This window comes from Excalfactoria chinensis, chromosome 3, assembly GCF_039878825.1.
Source record: "Excalfactoria chinensis isolate bCotChi1 chromosome 3, bCotChi1.hap2, whole genome shotgun sequence".
Classification (NCBI taxonomy): Eukaryota; Metazoa; Chordata; class Aves; order Galliformes; family Phasianidae; genus Excalfactoria; species Excalfactoria chinensis.
The window spans coordinates 87,879,714-87,895,956 of NC_092827.1; the positions used below are offsets into that span (position 1 = coordinate 87,879,714).

The 16,243-nt window shown below is 40.9% G+C and overlaps 1 long non-coding RNA gene across 1 annotated transcript; it reads left to right on the forward strand.

The window, feature by feature from the left end:
* The first annotated feature begins 13,296 nt into the window (after positions 1-13,296).
* On the forward strand, positions 13,297-15,901 carry LOC140250633 (uncharacterized). The gene is made up of 3 exons (XR_011903219.1): positions 13,297-13,361; positions 14,560-14,686; positions 15,504-15,901. It is a non-coding gene; the product is annotated as an uncharacterized lncRNA (long non-coding RNA).
* Positions 15,902-16,243: the final 342 nt, after the last annotated feature.

Below are 16,243 nucleotides of genomic sequence, written 5' to 3' on the forward strand. Positions count from 1 at the left end.
GGAAGCAACACTGCACGTTGTGCCGCTGACAAGCTGTTGTGGTGAATATTTTTATTTGATTGTAGTTCATTCATGGCGTGAAGCAGCAGTTCTGCTGAAGATAAAGCGAGAGAGACTTGGATCAGAGCCATGTGTTTGACTACAGCAATTTTACTGGCCGGTGTCTCGTTTGTGTAATCACTAAAATTAACAGATGTCAGCGTGAGTGGTGAGTTCAAAGCGGGAAACAGCCTAAGATGCAGCTACAGAAATTGCTCCAGCCCAATTACTGTAAAAACAGATGAAGATAAAGCTAGTGTCCCAGTGAGTCATCCAGCCGAGATTCACATTCCAAAAAAGCAAATCCCAACAAAAAAGCCGTTCCAGGGGTAGAAATGGGGACAAAACGCTTTCAGAATAACCGTGAAAAATATGTGCAGAACACTGCCTGATAATACAGATTTGCAGGCTGTTCCCAGCAAAATGAAGCAAAACAAATGATCCTCAGTAATAAAGGAGCAAGCATCTTCCCGGTGAAGAAAATAGAGTGAATCTGGCCTAGTGTGTTTTTCATTAGCTTTTTCCATTAAAGGAACACATTGTGCAATGAAGCTTGGCTTAATATTTAAGTTTTGATTAAATTAAATAAGCTTTTACAATATTTAAGACCAGTAGAAAACATTTTTTATGATTTGTTACAAATCCCCGGGGAAATATTTAAAAACAAGAGCAACAAGCAAACATGTTATTACCGTATTTTCGGCTTAGGTTTTTCAGCATTGTGTTGAGCATGAGAATCTGAAAGTAAAATTGAGAAGGAATTGAATGGAAGACAAAGTGAAAGTAGTTCAGTCCTCATTCTGATAGAGGTGGGAAGGGAAAAGGGTGAGAAGGGGAGAAAAAATAAAAGAGAATAAAGAAAAGAGTGCAGAGAATAGGGGAAAATGCATTTGGTAATATCTGAATAACCTCAGTTTTTATTTAAAACAGGGCCATTTGCTTTAAGATGTTTTGCTGGATTCCAGCAGTGAATTTTCATGGATGAACAATTTCTTCCTGTTGTCTGATTTTCATTTGTACCAAGATCGGTTCCTGTCAGTCTGCTCATGTAAGTTGGTCTTATATATACTTCACTTTTATTTCTAAACCCTTTGCATCGCTAGAGAGACAGTCCCTTGTCCCTCTTGTAAAAACCTGGCTTATTGTCACTCAGTCAAAAGCAGTCCAGATGGGCAGGCTGCACAAAACACTGACCTGAGTCAGTGTTTCAGTCCATTGTTTAATTGCTCCTCTTGCCCCCAAACCAATCCCCTACAGGGCCAGTATCTTCCATGGAGTTGTTTCGCTTGTTAATAATATGAAACAAAAATTGAGAGAAAACCAGGAAAAAGTTATTAAGTTATTAAGCAGTGTAATGTATTTTAAACAAATTAGAATAAGCAGGGGAAATGGATACTGCTATATTCTGGAGGATGGAAAGGGAAAAGGGTCTTGAGGCAGTAGTGAGGCTGCCCAAGGAGGTGGAGGAGGAACTGTCCATGGAGGTGTGCAAGGACCGTGGAGATGTGGAATTGAGGGACGTGGTTAATGGGCATGGTGGGGGTGGGTGGATGGCTGGAGCAGATGATCTTAGAAGTCTTTTCCATCCTTAGTGCTTCTTTGATTCTATACCATGCACAGTAGTAGTGGGATTTGAGATCTCTAATTACCATGCTAGGGCTAGTTAACATGATTATTATTATAATTGCAGCTCTGCAGTGAATACTGCAGAGCACTTAATACTGTTCTCTCAGTCTGAGGAGATAAGAAGCTAAGCATCTTGAAAGAGGACTTGCATTTGCAATAGACAAATTAACATGCTGTGTGACTTTTTGTGCTCTGTGGAAGTAGTTAAAAGAGGGTCAGCAGCCATCCTACAGCTTGGTGTCAATGCAATTAGCACTGTTTATTGTTGACTAGGATGGCAAAGGTGGGGAAATTGCAGCTTGTTAGTCCGTAATACATTATGGCCTCCTAATGAACTCCGTTTTATAGCCAAACTCCTTTAAATTGTCTCTTCCCGTGATTAATTCACCTCTTTCTCCCCTTTCGGCAGGCTGTTGTTGATAGGGAGTGTCCAGTGTTGAATGAGTAAAAAGTACTAATGCATGTTCTTTTCAGGGAGAGATAACCCTTCTCTAAACATGATGAATGCATCTTGTACAGAGGAAGATACCCTGTGCAGGAGGGCTTATGTATAAGCACTGGAAAGCATCTATGGTGGGGAGTTGGGGGGGGAGGGAGCTTGCAGCTCCTGGCTATTTGTAGGGACTCCAATGGCTGTTGGGTCTGGAGTTCCCCACCATGAGAACTGGGACACCTAGTTGAATCTTCCCCCACTTGCAGAGGGGGGCTCCTACTCACCCCATACGGTCCTGCAGGCCAGACTTGGTTTTGATCTGTCCACAAAGCAATGGTCCCATCAGTGCTGGTGGAGAGGGACCATGCAGCAACAGAAGTGTGGTGTGAGGAGCAGCTCAGCCCTGCTGGCCCCCTGCTCACCAGCTGCCTCTGGCTGATGGTGAGTGAGAGTTAAAGCGTCAGAGAGAGAAGGTGATGGTCTTTGGCATTCTGCAGCATGGAGGTAAAAGGCCAAAAGGTGCATCAATACAGCAGGCTGAGTAAAATCAGACACATATATTATGTATATAAATACGTGTGCATACCCACATATCACTTTGTGAACACACGAATACCATCACAGCACGCACAGCTATTCACACATCAGAGACTTTTCTTCCAGCTCTTCTCTGGCAAGAGCAAAAGAGAAAAAAAAAATCTTCCCCAAGTTGATTATCAAATAATATACTGTTTTATTTTCTGTCTAATAAGTACAAGAAGTTCCATAACTCCCCTGATTAGGCATATTATCCTTCTTCAGAAAGTCAGCTTGATTTATGCAGAAAGTGATTTGGACATACTTTCCTCTGGCTATAGAGATTTCATAATTCCTGGTGTATGTCTGGAAAATCTCCCCTCGTCCCCAGTCCAAACCAAATTAATGTCTTCCAGAATGACCTGAGGAATTAATGAGGTTTTTGCTGTCAGTTCTGCCCATGCAGGGTCAAGTAAATCATTTGCTGGCCCTTACTCCAGTGTTTTTCGCTGTCTTTCTGACTCCATGTACAATGATAACAAAGTTGCAGATGCCTTTGAAATACGGCATCACTGACACTCTCCGTCCATCTGTTGGGACATATTTTAGGCTCTGTTTCTCTGTCTGCTGTAAACTCTGCCTTTAATGGAGTCAGTAATTGCTGATAAATGGGGTATCAATGAAGTCAGTGTACTGTAGGTTTCCCCATTCTTTTCTGCTGATGTGTGCTATTTAAATCTCTCCGCCATTACTTAAAGTTATTGTGTGTTCTTGTCTTTAATTCCAGCCCCGGCATTCCTGGCCCCGGCCGTGATTTTTAATACATAGTGAAGATAGGTACTACTGAGACCTGTTTGGCAGTAAACAAGTTATTCTCAATTCCCCACTCTGCTGTCTCCAACCAAAGAAAACGTGAAGAGCATTAAGCATACGCACATTAAGTTCTGAGTATTTCACAGATTTTCTTTCTCTCGTGTCGTAAATATTTTAAGCCAATCCAATTTTGACATTGCAGCCAAGCAATAAAAAACATGATCCACCCACTCTGCACCTCTTCTTTGGTCCCTACATAGTAGAAAGCCTGAAGTAAACTGAGCCCACACTTTATCCTACATTTTATATTGCTTTTCTTGATAATTTATCACAGCTTTTAAAGGTATTAAAATCTTAAGGTGAGTACTGCTTGCATCTCTGACGGTATATAATCTATGATCTATTAGGCTGTCTGCCAGCTACCTCATTTTCTTCCATGGCATCTGAGCATGGAATAATGACTCTAATAGCAAAAATAATGACGAGGCTTGCAGTAGCAAATGTAGCATGCAGAATCTTTCAAAATACCTAGGCAGACACAGTCTGCCTAGACACAAGCCTAAGGCCAAATAAGAAGCAAAAAGCAGAAGAAATGAAGGGGAAAATCAGGTCATTCCATGTTGTGAAGCTTGTTAATGGCAAGTACAAAGGATCTATGAGAAAGCTGCAAAGAAATTCATAGTGGGTAATCACAGAAGAGCCATGACACGGGGATTACTGTTCTTAACACTCTTTAATCAGTGGGCAATTTATGCACAGGAACATCAGAAGTTATTGGTGTTGACTGTAGGGTCAGGGCTGTGACTGCATCCTGGCTCAGCCATATAATCCTTAGTCTTCATGGACTTTTGACTATCCGATATTTGAAACCTGCCACACATCTCACATAGCTCTCAGGGAAGGGGTTCCCAGAACAGCTGTTCTTCCCTCTTAGGCTATACTGGAGGAAAGATAACCAACTGAGAGAGTTGCAGTGTGAGCATCTCTGAGCCTCGATGAGCAAAGTGCCAAACAGAGGGGAAGAAGCCACCCCATAGCAGTGGGCACCTGACTTTGAAGGAAGAGTTCTCTGCAACTGGTACTTGATTTTAGTGGGATGACAGACTGACTGGAGAGTTCACACTTGTAGGCTTCAAGCAGAACCAGAGATTAGCTGATCCTCCTTCTGAGCACTGAGAATGTGCTGGCTACAGAGGAGTTCAGGCAATGTACTTTGCAGTGAAAGTTTCTTTGATGAGTTTTGAATTTGCTCTGTCTCTTATCTATTGCAAGCCTCTGAGTTTTTGGATTGCAGATGAGATCTAGACTCTTAGTCAAAAGTCCTCTTTCTATTGAAAAGGCTAATTCTTTCTTTCCCCTTGTTCCCAGCTATTTCTACTACAGTCCTTACATCTATTTTTGTACCTGTTTCAGGAGACTTGGGTAAAACACAACATATCGGTGGCTATTCTGAGTTGTTATATTGAAATATATTTGTGCTCTCATGCACTAAATACTCCTGAATTGTGATAGTAGTTCAAAGAGTCATAGAAGCATAGAATCGTTTGAGTTGGAAAGGACATTTAAAGACCATCTGGTCCAACTGCCCTGCAATGAACAGGGACACCTACGGTTTGACCAAGTGCTCAGAGCCCTGTCCGGCCTGACCTTAGTGTCTCCATGGATGGGGCACCCACCACTTCTCTGGGCAACTTGTGCCAGTGCCCACAACCCTGACTGTAAACAACTTTTTCCTTATATCCAATCTAAATCTCCCATCTTTTAGTTTGAAACCATTTCCCTTTTTCCTATCACAACAGAACCTGCTATCAGGCCTCCCCAGAGCCTCCACTTCTCCAGGCTGTTCACGGGGCAAGACATTGCTCCAGAAGATTTGGACTTTCAACGACTGCCAGATTTGAAACACTGATTTGGGTTTATTAGTGTTTCATAAAATGCGTTGAAATCTTCATGTGGAACAGGGATTATTACAACAACTTTTGTAAAAAGACAATAAAAGCTTTGTTCTTCTGCAGTTTTATAGGTTTTAAGGTAGGAGAAACAGCTACATTATGGTTGTCTTAAACTCCTGTCAAGCAAAGGCCATGTTTTTACATTTGATAACCCTGCATAAAAATTTTTACCTTTAGATTAAGTGCAGACCTGTCTTTCAAAAGATGTTGCCTTGATTCAGAGACCTCACACCACGGGAGAATCTGTCACACATCTAGGGCAGCTGCTGCAGCGACTGAACGCGCTCCCTGTTATAAGCAGCATGCCTTAATCCTGCTGGTTTTGCCTTGTAGTCACTAGACCTTGTTACACTCCTGTCTGATAGGGGAAACGAGTCTCCTTATGGAGATGCCTGAAGGGCAGTCAAGTCAGCTCTCAACGATCTCTTGGGGAAACATAGCAGATGTAACCTCTTAAGTCTCTTCCTGTTAGAGAGCGACCCCATGAAAGAAATTCTCCCTCTGCTCAGGGGGAAGCTTAACCTCCCTTTTGCTATCCTTATTTTGCTGAAAACTTCCTTCCTGGTTCTTTTCCCTGAAAGTAAGTAAGTGTCTTCTGGATTTTCATTCTGCTAGGACAGCTATGGTGGCATGATGACTCTCATTTCCTTTCTTCCCTTTTCAGTTTCTTCCCCATGTCCCTTTTTTGTTATTGTTTTTTTTTTTTTCTTTTTTTTTTTTTTTTTCTTTTCTTTTTTTTCCTTGTTAACCTCAATGATGATTTCAGTGCTTTTTGCTGTGGCCTATCTAAAGCAAGTGAAGCAGTCATGGCTTGCCTCTTGAGATGATGTTACAAAACTTTCAGGGACAGTACAGTGTGTTATAAATCTTCTATGTTTCAAAACTGTTCGTCAGGTATGCAGCTCCCATTTATTTTTGACTGTTTCCCATACAGTTTGTCTCTGCTCTTGTTCTTCTCACATCGACTCAGTCTGTGGCTTCTGACATCACCTAAATCACCCCTGCCAGAAAGTACAGGAAGAGGCTGAGGAACAGATTCATGCATCTCTTATTTCTGCCAGGTCTGTCCTAGAAGTCTGGGGAGTCTTTGATCCCCAGTCAGTCAGTCAGCATTATTTGCTCGTAGTTGATGTGGCTCCTGCACATCTAGTTCAACACTGGAGTGTAATATGCAGATATAATTGAGATGAGGCCATTCACTCTTACCTTGCCATAACAGATGTCGTTATGTTCCTCTTGTCAGGAATCACATTTTTAAGGCTCTGTAGTGTTGAATCCTTTTCAGACTAGGCCTTATGTTATCCTAGTGTAACTGTGCATTGTCTTTATTAATTCTTATGATCTTCTTAGAGAAACTGTTTGTGAATAAGAATCACGATTTTCTTCTCACACTTAGAAGAGCTGGTATTGAAAAATGTGTCTTTAGGCCTTTTTCAGGACCTTATTCTTCATTTTCTGTGGTTTATTCTTTATTCGTCTGGATTACTAGGCAAGGGCATTACCACTGAATGAAACTCCAGCACTTTGCTGTGCTGAATCACATTTAAATGAAGGCATGCATGTAGTCTGTTTGCTGCTGTTATAAAGGAGGAGAAAGAGACCCAGGCTTAACTACTGTTTTCTTTACCCAGCCCCAGAGTATTTCTGTTATGGTTCCTAAACATACACAATACCTAGATAAGAGATTTCCAATGGGTGTGAACAAAATGAGCACTGAAGTTCTTGGAATTTCTCACGGAAAGCCATATGCCTGACTACTAAATATGCAATTGCAGAACACAGAAGTTTGCTATTGCCTGGATTAAGCTCACTTGCCATGATCTAATGAAATGTTAGAACACATGGGATAGATGATTCTTGAGTCATAGAAGGTCATCGGTGTCTTTAGGGGGCCAAGAGTGTACAGAAATGAGTGTTGCTTGAGACAGGACTTCTTCCCACCTTCTGCCATTTTCCTTTAATTTCCTTCTCAGCTCTATGCAAGATGAGTAAAATCTCACTTAAAGAGAAGCCTTCCCCTTGTCCTTCACTTGCCCCTCTGTTAAATATCTTAGCAGAAACATCTTAAAAGCATAGTTTAAACAACTCATGTTCGTCCTGACTTTCATGTATGCTAACCTCCACAGTTTATCTGTCAAGCTCAGTTGTGATAATTTTTTGCTTGTTTCATATTCATACCTCTTATAATCCATCTATTAAACCTCATTAAATACGAGCTGTTATGGGACATTTTGGGGAAAAAAAAAAAGTTAGTTTTTTAAAGTATTTTTAATAAAAGACCTCAGTTCTTGATTAAAAAAAAGTGGAAACCAAGAGCTTTAAAAATACAATTAAAATTTTTGTGAAAATATTTAGATTTCCATTTCATGTTTGTGGGATTTTTGAATATCAAACTATTTTACTGGAAAAAAAGAATATAAAATCATTTCGTTTTTGTCCAGAAAATTTTAACCCTAATGAAAATTTCCATGAAAATGTTTGCATTGGTCTAAAAGCAGGTTTTTTACCCCTCTTTTCCAAAAATATTTCAAATGAAAACATTTCTATATGCTACTTGATTTCCCCCTCACACCTGTGTAAACCAAATGCAATTCCATTGAAGTGAATGAAGTTCTGCTGTTAGAATAAAGAAAATGTTTAAGCCTGTTGCATTTGAATAGATGACTTTGTCATTTAATAAGTTAAGTTTGTTGTAAACAAAACCCCTAAATCCAGAGACTGAAATCCCACCAGGAACATGGCCTGACCTTCATCCACGTGAAGCAGCTCAGATGATCCTTTGCAGTTCATTCTTAAGCGTTTCTCCACTTAAGAGTGAAACCAACTGAGGCATGGAAAATGGCATGGAAGATCATGAGGCTTAAGACAGTAAGTCTTCCCAAGAGTTATCTGTGCTGGAGCATGTTGACATTACATTGTGGTAAGTCTCCAGTGCTGCGGTTGGTGTGAAGTAGAAATGCACAAAAATTTAGTCTAATGATTCTGTTGGTCGTGGAGTCCTACATACACTTTCATACAAATGCTTGGATGTAAATCCCTTATAAAAGAGAATTGTGCTGACAATCTCTAAGTGATTCGGGCCTTTTCATTGTGTTTAATCGCAGGCAACTGTGCGAAATTACTTTGTAGGACTGGGGCTATGGATGCCCTAAACAAAAGCAGTAGATGCTAAGAAATATACAGGGAAGAGGATAACAGTCTTGTCCTAACCGACAGTGTCCAGTGTGTACAATAACTCACATGGACTGCTGCTTCTTTAGATAGAAGAAAGCAGAAAAATAAATAAAACTTGTATTCATAGCAGGACAAGATATATAGAGGTTTCTGTTTTTAACTGGTGCTTTACATTTTGCCTGAGGAAGAAAGGCCTGAGAAAGTAATCGTAGCTTCCAAAGTATGTACCCAACCACTCTGAATATAGACACTTCTGGAAAGGTTGCCATGACTTTTGGTAGCATGAATACCTGCACAAAGTGTAGTAAGTGCAAGATCTGGAAACCGGGCAGTGGCTGATGGGGGAATCTGCCTTTCAACTTCAGGGACTGGAGACTTGAAAGTTGATATTTACCCAAATTATAGCTCTGAAGACAAGTTTAACGCCCACTGGTCTTCACCACAACCATAAAAGTACACAGAAACATCTCTGCAGCCGTTCTTTCTGCAATGCAATTTGTACTAATTTTTCCAAGAGTCCCACCACTAGTATTACTTAGCAGCTGAGATGACAGACAAGACTTCCATCTTAGAGCCTCTTTCAGAGAACTCCTTCAGCTAAGTGCCCTGTGGGTTTTCCCTTCTACTATGTCTCTTTCTTTTCTCTTTTCTTTTTTTCTTTTCTTTTTCTTTCTCTTCTTTTTTTCTTTTTCTTTTTTTTTTCTTTTTTCTTTCTTTCTTTCTTTTTTTTTTTTTTTTTTTTTTTTTTTTTTTTTTTTCACAAGAATAAAATGATGAAGGAAAATTAATTTTCATTGCAATGCAATGAACTGTGAAAGAGACTCTTAGTTGTGGTTTGGAATGCAGACACTGCTGGCTACCTTTTCAGACCATGGCTAATCATACCACTGACAGACTGGGGCTCACCAGCTGAACTGAATGCCTCAGTACAGTCTCTGCAGCTGCGAGCCTAGAATGCACTGTGTGGCTGAACTCCTCAGAGTGCTGCATAAGGGATGACTGTTGACAGTAGATCAGGGAAAACTCTTTTGGAACTATTTCATCCTGTTGGCCACTGCTGAGGTGTTATTCTGCCATCTTTGAGATGCTGTGCTTGGTTCTCTCTTATTAATGTGTAGCTATAGTTCTTTGGCTTGCTTTTGCGGGATGATTGTAGGTGTTTCCACAATAACAGACTGTGGAACATTATTCATGTTAACCTTAGAAGCAGTAGGAGAAGCATGTGCTCCTGGTGATTGCAACTGAGTGCACAGTGAGGAAAGGCAGTTCTGGAATGCATCCATAGAACAATACTATGACACACATGCCTTGGACCAGAGTGTTTATACCACTTTTCTCTTTTTTGACAACTTCCTGCAAACACTCATTTGGGGGTTTGTTCCTCCCGCCATCGAGTTCTTTTTCTTCTCCTTGCAAATGCCCATGTTTGCATTTGGGCAAGGTACTCACGGGTGAACATAAATGCCAGGAATTAATGATGGAAGTATTCTCTCTTGTGAATTGTGCTTTGCCCATTCCATCACAGATTGCGAATGGCCTAACTACAAGTGACAATAAGTGCCATATGGGAAACACTGAGTGATTTGTGAGAAAACAACTGTCCTAAAAAACACCCTACACCCTAGAAAGCTGAGCTATGTGTACACAAAGTGTTCTGTAAATAACTGCAGGGTGAGAAACTCTGAACTGAACTGAACTCAACTCAAATTCTGTTGTTAGTTAAACCAAGTCTGAGAATCTGTACTTGTCTTTGCTAAGTCAGCCAACCACTTGCTCTTCTCCAGGTGTACTGACCCCAAATGTCATGGAATGTCACTATTACATGTCCTTGTACCAGCTGCTGCAATGTACACCTCCTGTGGCCAAAGCTTCCCCTTCTAAATCGAAGGGTTGGCCCTGCTACCAGATGAACTCAGGAGGCTCTGGCATTATTTATTCTTCTAACCCTAGTGATTCCTCCCTGAAAAAGGAAGATGAATCATGCCTTAGAGAAACAGTTACATTTGGTACACATGGCTTTAAACTCGTCCCTTCCACCTTCTGGTGATTAACGGCCTGTGATCCTCCATGATTCACGGCATCCAGGAGACATTATTTTCTGGGTTGTAAGAGCTGGACAGCATGTTTTCCTCATCAGTTACCAACTGTGATTGCAAGCACCTCTCATACCTTATCTAGGCTGTTGGAAATGTTGTCAAGGAGGGGAAGGGGGAAGAAGATGAAGGAGAAAGCTGGGTACCTCATCGACTGGCTCCTCACCTAGGGCCAAGCACTTAGTGCTTGCCTCAGCCTCTGCTGGTTGAGCTTTTCCTCTTCTTGAGCCTTTCCTCATCCTGAGGTTGAGTTCAGTCACACTTTCCGAGCTCCTTGGAGGGGATGGTGAAGAAAAAGAAAACCATTCAGTGACTGCTTTTAACTAGACAGTGGCTCAGTGCTAACTAGCACACCTGTCCACGGAGCTGGCTGTGCCAGAGAGCCGTGCCATGCAGTGCACATTTTGGTTGAATTACTGTACTTAAACAAATTTTCATTTCCATGCACTTGATATACACTTTCTTTTTTGCTCTTTTCTCTCTCCTCATTGGCAACTTCAGGAGCCATTTTTCTTCCTGACGCCATCTTGGCACCCTCTCTACCAGCATGTGAAAACAGCTGAAGTTATACATATGGAGACCTCATCCTCAGTAACCTAATGGATTCAGAAGACATCCTGAATATTCATCATTTCTCTTTTTATGAGCACCTTGGCAATTGCCTCCGAAGTTAAAGACTGTTGTAAATTAAGGAATGGCACTTGGTGAATACCAATTTATCCGCATTTCAAGACTTCCCTCACCCCCGCCTCCCCTCTGCACAATATTGAAGTTCCTGTAGTCTTTGTGAATACAGGGCATTGTTTCTGCACAGCCAAGGCAGAATTGTTTGTGCATCCCTGAAGACTGTGAAATGTCTGCGCCGGGGCTGCTCATTTAAACTCCGTGCACTTACTGTACCCTCTCCGGAACTCCCTTCCCAGAGAAGTCAGCAATGACCTTCTCAGAAGTAATGTTAAACACATGCTGAGGAAGCTTGGCTCCCTGACAGGCCCTTTTAATTATTAGTTGTAAATTAGCAAATCATGTTTTTTCAGTTTCATATCAGTGGTTGCTTTGCCACATGTGGGATTCTCCAGGTACACAATCTAAATGCAGCCCGTGAGCTACACGCTGACAGCAGGCTCATCTGGCAGCAACATCATTTGACACTTCGTCGATGCATGCAGTTTTTCCTTGCACCAAACCTTGACTCCTTCAGAATAACAGTAGTGTGGGAGTTAATCTGAAGGATTAATTGTGGTTAATAGTCACCAAGTGTTTTTTGAACATGTCTCAAGCTGACACAGAAAAGCCTTCTGCTCCCCAAAGAATAAGACAGAAGGAGCTACATCCCAGATTTACACAGAAGGCATTGAAGCACAGATGGCTCCATCCTGCAAGATGGTGAGCACTTTGTTCCCAGCCTTGCAAAACTGGACATTCTCATTACTTTCAGGGAAATGAAGAAGGATCTACTTCCCTGAGGCAACACAAAAGTCCTGGGGCAAAATAAGGGGTCATGCTTGGATTTCTGAGATTTCACTGTAGTCTTAACTTCATCTTTATTCAACACTGGACCTCACTAAGATTTTCATAAACGCAAACATTTTTCTGACATTTATAGTTTTATCATAATTCTGAATCTATTTTTTCTCCTAAAGCTCCAGGAACCACATTTATATGACAACCTCAGTGATGTACAATAAAACAAAGGGATTCATAGCTTTTGGACCAGAAGGGACCACAGTTCCCTTTGAACTGGAATCACTCTGCAATAGCAGAGGTGAACTCAAGAGCTGGGCTCTGATAAGACAGGAGGATTCTTTCAAGGCCTGCATTATAGCATCTCTCTCCCAAAATCATGCTTCATGGCCTACACCTGAGTGCTGAGGTGCCACACATGACATGTTCACATTTCTTCCTCTGCTTTGTTTTAAAAGAGTGGTAGTTGCAGAGTGTTACTGTCTACATGGGCAGATATGACCTAAATCTCTTCAGCTGGAAATTGCTGTTGGAGTGACCAGATCTCTCAGGGGACAATGCTGAGATAGGCCACCACAAGCTGCTCACAACAGAAGTGAGCTGAAGCACGTGCAAAATAATCCCTTTGGCCCTGGATCCCACCCACAAGGCATGAAGCATTTTCTTTTTAACTTCAGTTATCTTTTGACTGTCTGGGAGGCCATCACAGATCTCCTTTTCTTGACCTGTATTAAGAACAGTCATTAACAGCTCAGCCAGTTTCCAAGGGTTGGGCTGAGACTGAAAAGATATAAAAAACCACTTTTTTTAATGTGCTTTTTCATATATGTATCTATACAAAACATGTATACACATGAACACAATGTAATCCACCATAGGAACTTGAGGAGGAGAAGGTGAAAATCTTTTGCCATTTTCCATTTATGCTTACACGTGATATAATAATAATAATAAAAGTAATCAGCTGTATTTTGGATATTCACTTCTGGTCTGGATCAGTGTATGGGAAATTGGTAATCACAGCCTGAACCTCTGATTAATCAGCTGAGGCAAGTGTTGGGTCAGCTGTGGGAACACAGGTGAGAGTAATTCAGCTGTGCTCCTGGAAGGGGTGGAGCTTGACTCTACCTCCTCTAGACCTCATTTAAGGGCTGAGCACCACTAAGGCAGCATCTCTTGGAGATTGCTCCTCTGTGGAGATTGGATAGCCAGCCTTAGCATTTTCCATCCAGACTGAAGGCATCCATACTGGTGAGTTTTTCCTATATATAACCTTTTGGGTATCTATCACCATCCTTCTTGTATTATTACTATCTTTTGTATTATTCCACCTTACAATCAGCATCCCAATAATTAGATCCTTCTGATTTTTTGGCAATGTATGTAAAGAAAGACATGTGGGGAACAGGTGCCAGCTCTCAGATTTCTTGGGCTAGAGTCCTAGAAGAGTGCTTTTCCTTCAGATAATGCCTACTCATGCATGAAAGAGGTGCAGTTGTTGTAGTAGGTAGATGACCACTCTTTTATGCATAATAGTCTGTGAACTGAACTGCAGGTAAGGAGGTGAAGCCAGGGGTGCAGAAAAGACTAATTATGGATGTGGCTAAAGCTTTGTGTGAGTCTTTCTCATGCTGGCAGCAATTAATCTCTGTGGCAGTAAGAGACCATAAATACAACTCTCTAGTGAGAGGTGGGTTTTGATCTGATACAACAGAGAAATAGGCTGCTGCATCAAGTTTTAACGCTTCCCTGGGTGCCCCTGGAATGAAGGATCACAAATAAGCAAAGAGCAAGTACATCAGTGAGATCAGTCCCAATAAGCAAAGCAGTATTGGAGAAGCCCTTTGTACTGGCAGGAGTGAACAGATTTGATCTGAGGTTCGTGCATGGGAAGAAGGAGGACTCAGAAAAGGGAAGAGGTTAATATAATCTGAACTTAAAAAATTTGGATGGGCTTGGATTTCATGCAAATGCATTTACCCTCTATTCACTCACTTCCCTACAGCTGAATTTCAAGATGAATGATTATATTCTGATGCTGTAACAATCTGATAAGCCTTTGCATTGCTGTGTATCTGTCATCTCTGGACCTCAAAGAACTTTCCAAGCACTAACTGAGCTTTGCGTAGGCTGTGAAGCTGGCCAGTATTACAGTCTCCTCTAGGGGAGTCTCTAGACTGACTAGAGACTGCGAGCAAGAGCTGGCCAGCTCCCATTTGCACCCAAAATTTTCCAGTTGCTTCCAGGATAGCTAAGGGCTAGGCTGCTCTGGAGCAGATTAACACTTGCACAGTGTGGATCCCTTTGAGTCAGCTACTGGAAGAGAGCAATCACTTACTTAATATATATGCTGAGGAGTTTTTCTTGATCACTGTCTTATGACAGGCTTCGATATTTCAGAGAATCTACAACTTTTAAGAGAGATCTTTAGAAATGCATTTCTTTGTAGGTCGAATCTTTGCCCTCTCAGGTGGTGCAGACAGAAATTAATGAGACAAGTGAAATCATCTGAAACTTTATGAAATCCAGTCCAAAGTGATTTGCTGTTTCTGAATGACTCAGTGACAAACCCTAAGGTAAAATTTAGTTCTGCTGCTGAAACTTCTTTGTGAATGGTTTTCAAAACCATGCCTTCCCTCTTTATTTATTAGTGATCCTTACACAATATTGTACCTGGAAATACTTTTGTTTCTATCATCTTGCATTTCTGTCTCTGACAAAATGAAGGGAATTCTTGCTTTATTTTCCTTTTCTATTATGGAAAGCTATGTTGTTTCTGGTAGAAAAATTTGTGGCTGAATCAACTTTGTAAATCCTCAGTACATATATATGTGAACATAAGTACATGACTTCCAAAACAAAATTTGCTACTGTTACGCAATAATTAGATTAAACTATTATTTCCTAATGAGAAATATTCTCTTAGGTTTGTATTCATCATGCTGATTAGTCATGGTAAAAGACACATGAACACACTGACACTTTGGAAGTTTAGGGAAATATTTACAGTTTGAAAGGTTATGAGTGAAGAATGAAGAGAAACATAACCGAGCTCTTATGAGAACTTTAATTACCGATCAAAAACCATCCCCAATTTATTCAGTGTCTCCTTCCAGGAGAGTATATTGTTAGTTCAGCTGCAACTTCTTAACTTCTTTGTGTTTTATATACTTTGGCCATCACAGACTGCATCAAAATACACTATACAGTGTGATTAAAAATGTGTTCTGATTAAGTATGTAGAAATGGACCATGGGAGGAGTAAGGGCTGTAGCGTAAGAGCTATTGTTTATGTGTAGATTACTTTTAATGATCTATTTATAGATAAGCCTTTTAATCTTACTGCTTGTGCTATACCTTTATTTATATTCTATGGTGCTGTTTCAATTGCAGACCTGAAGAGCAGATGATGTTTTTTATCTATCTCTCCCACTCCCACTGCACAACAATTTGGAAAGAAAATGTAGAGGATGTGTCTCCACAAATGAAAATGAGGAAAAAAAAGCATCAAAAGAACCAAAAGACAGAAAAAGACCTAGAGGGTGCAATGGGACGGTATTTTTTTATTGCTACAAAAGGCCTTATTGAGGACCTAAAGTTTTGTTGCATCTTAAAACAAACACAGACATTCAATTTAGAGAGAAGGGCCATAAGGATGACTGTAGTTATCATGCAGATGATCTACAAGAGGGGTTAAAAAGCTTTGTTCTCTTCAACTCTGTAAAAAAGCAGGAGCTTTTAGTTTTAAGACCATGGAGAAAGCCTCACACTGTGTGGGATCCCAGGAGCTGTGAGAGATTGCAGAGATGCACAGAACTTGTCCACTCCAGCATTGTCACTACTACTGATTACAGAGAGTGTCACACCAAGACTCTCATTCTGAGAATCACCCTTGTGAAATGCTGAAGATGATGGAGAAGATGAAGCAATGGTTATTTGATGTGTACTTGCACAGCTAACAGTGTCAGACAGTAGTTGCAAAGCAGTGGAGGGAGATATAAGATTCCTTGCTTTGGGCATCAAAGAAACCAAAAGGACTAATGAACTCTGCAATGCATGAGACAAATTCATTAAGGAATGCCAATAAGTCACATTTTGAAGTGTTTGTTCATGTTTAACCTTTACCTCAAGAA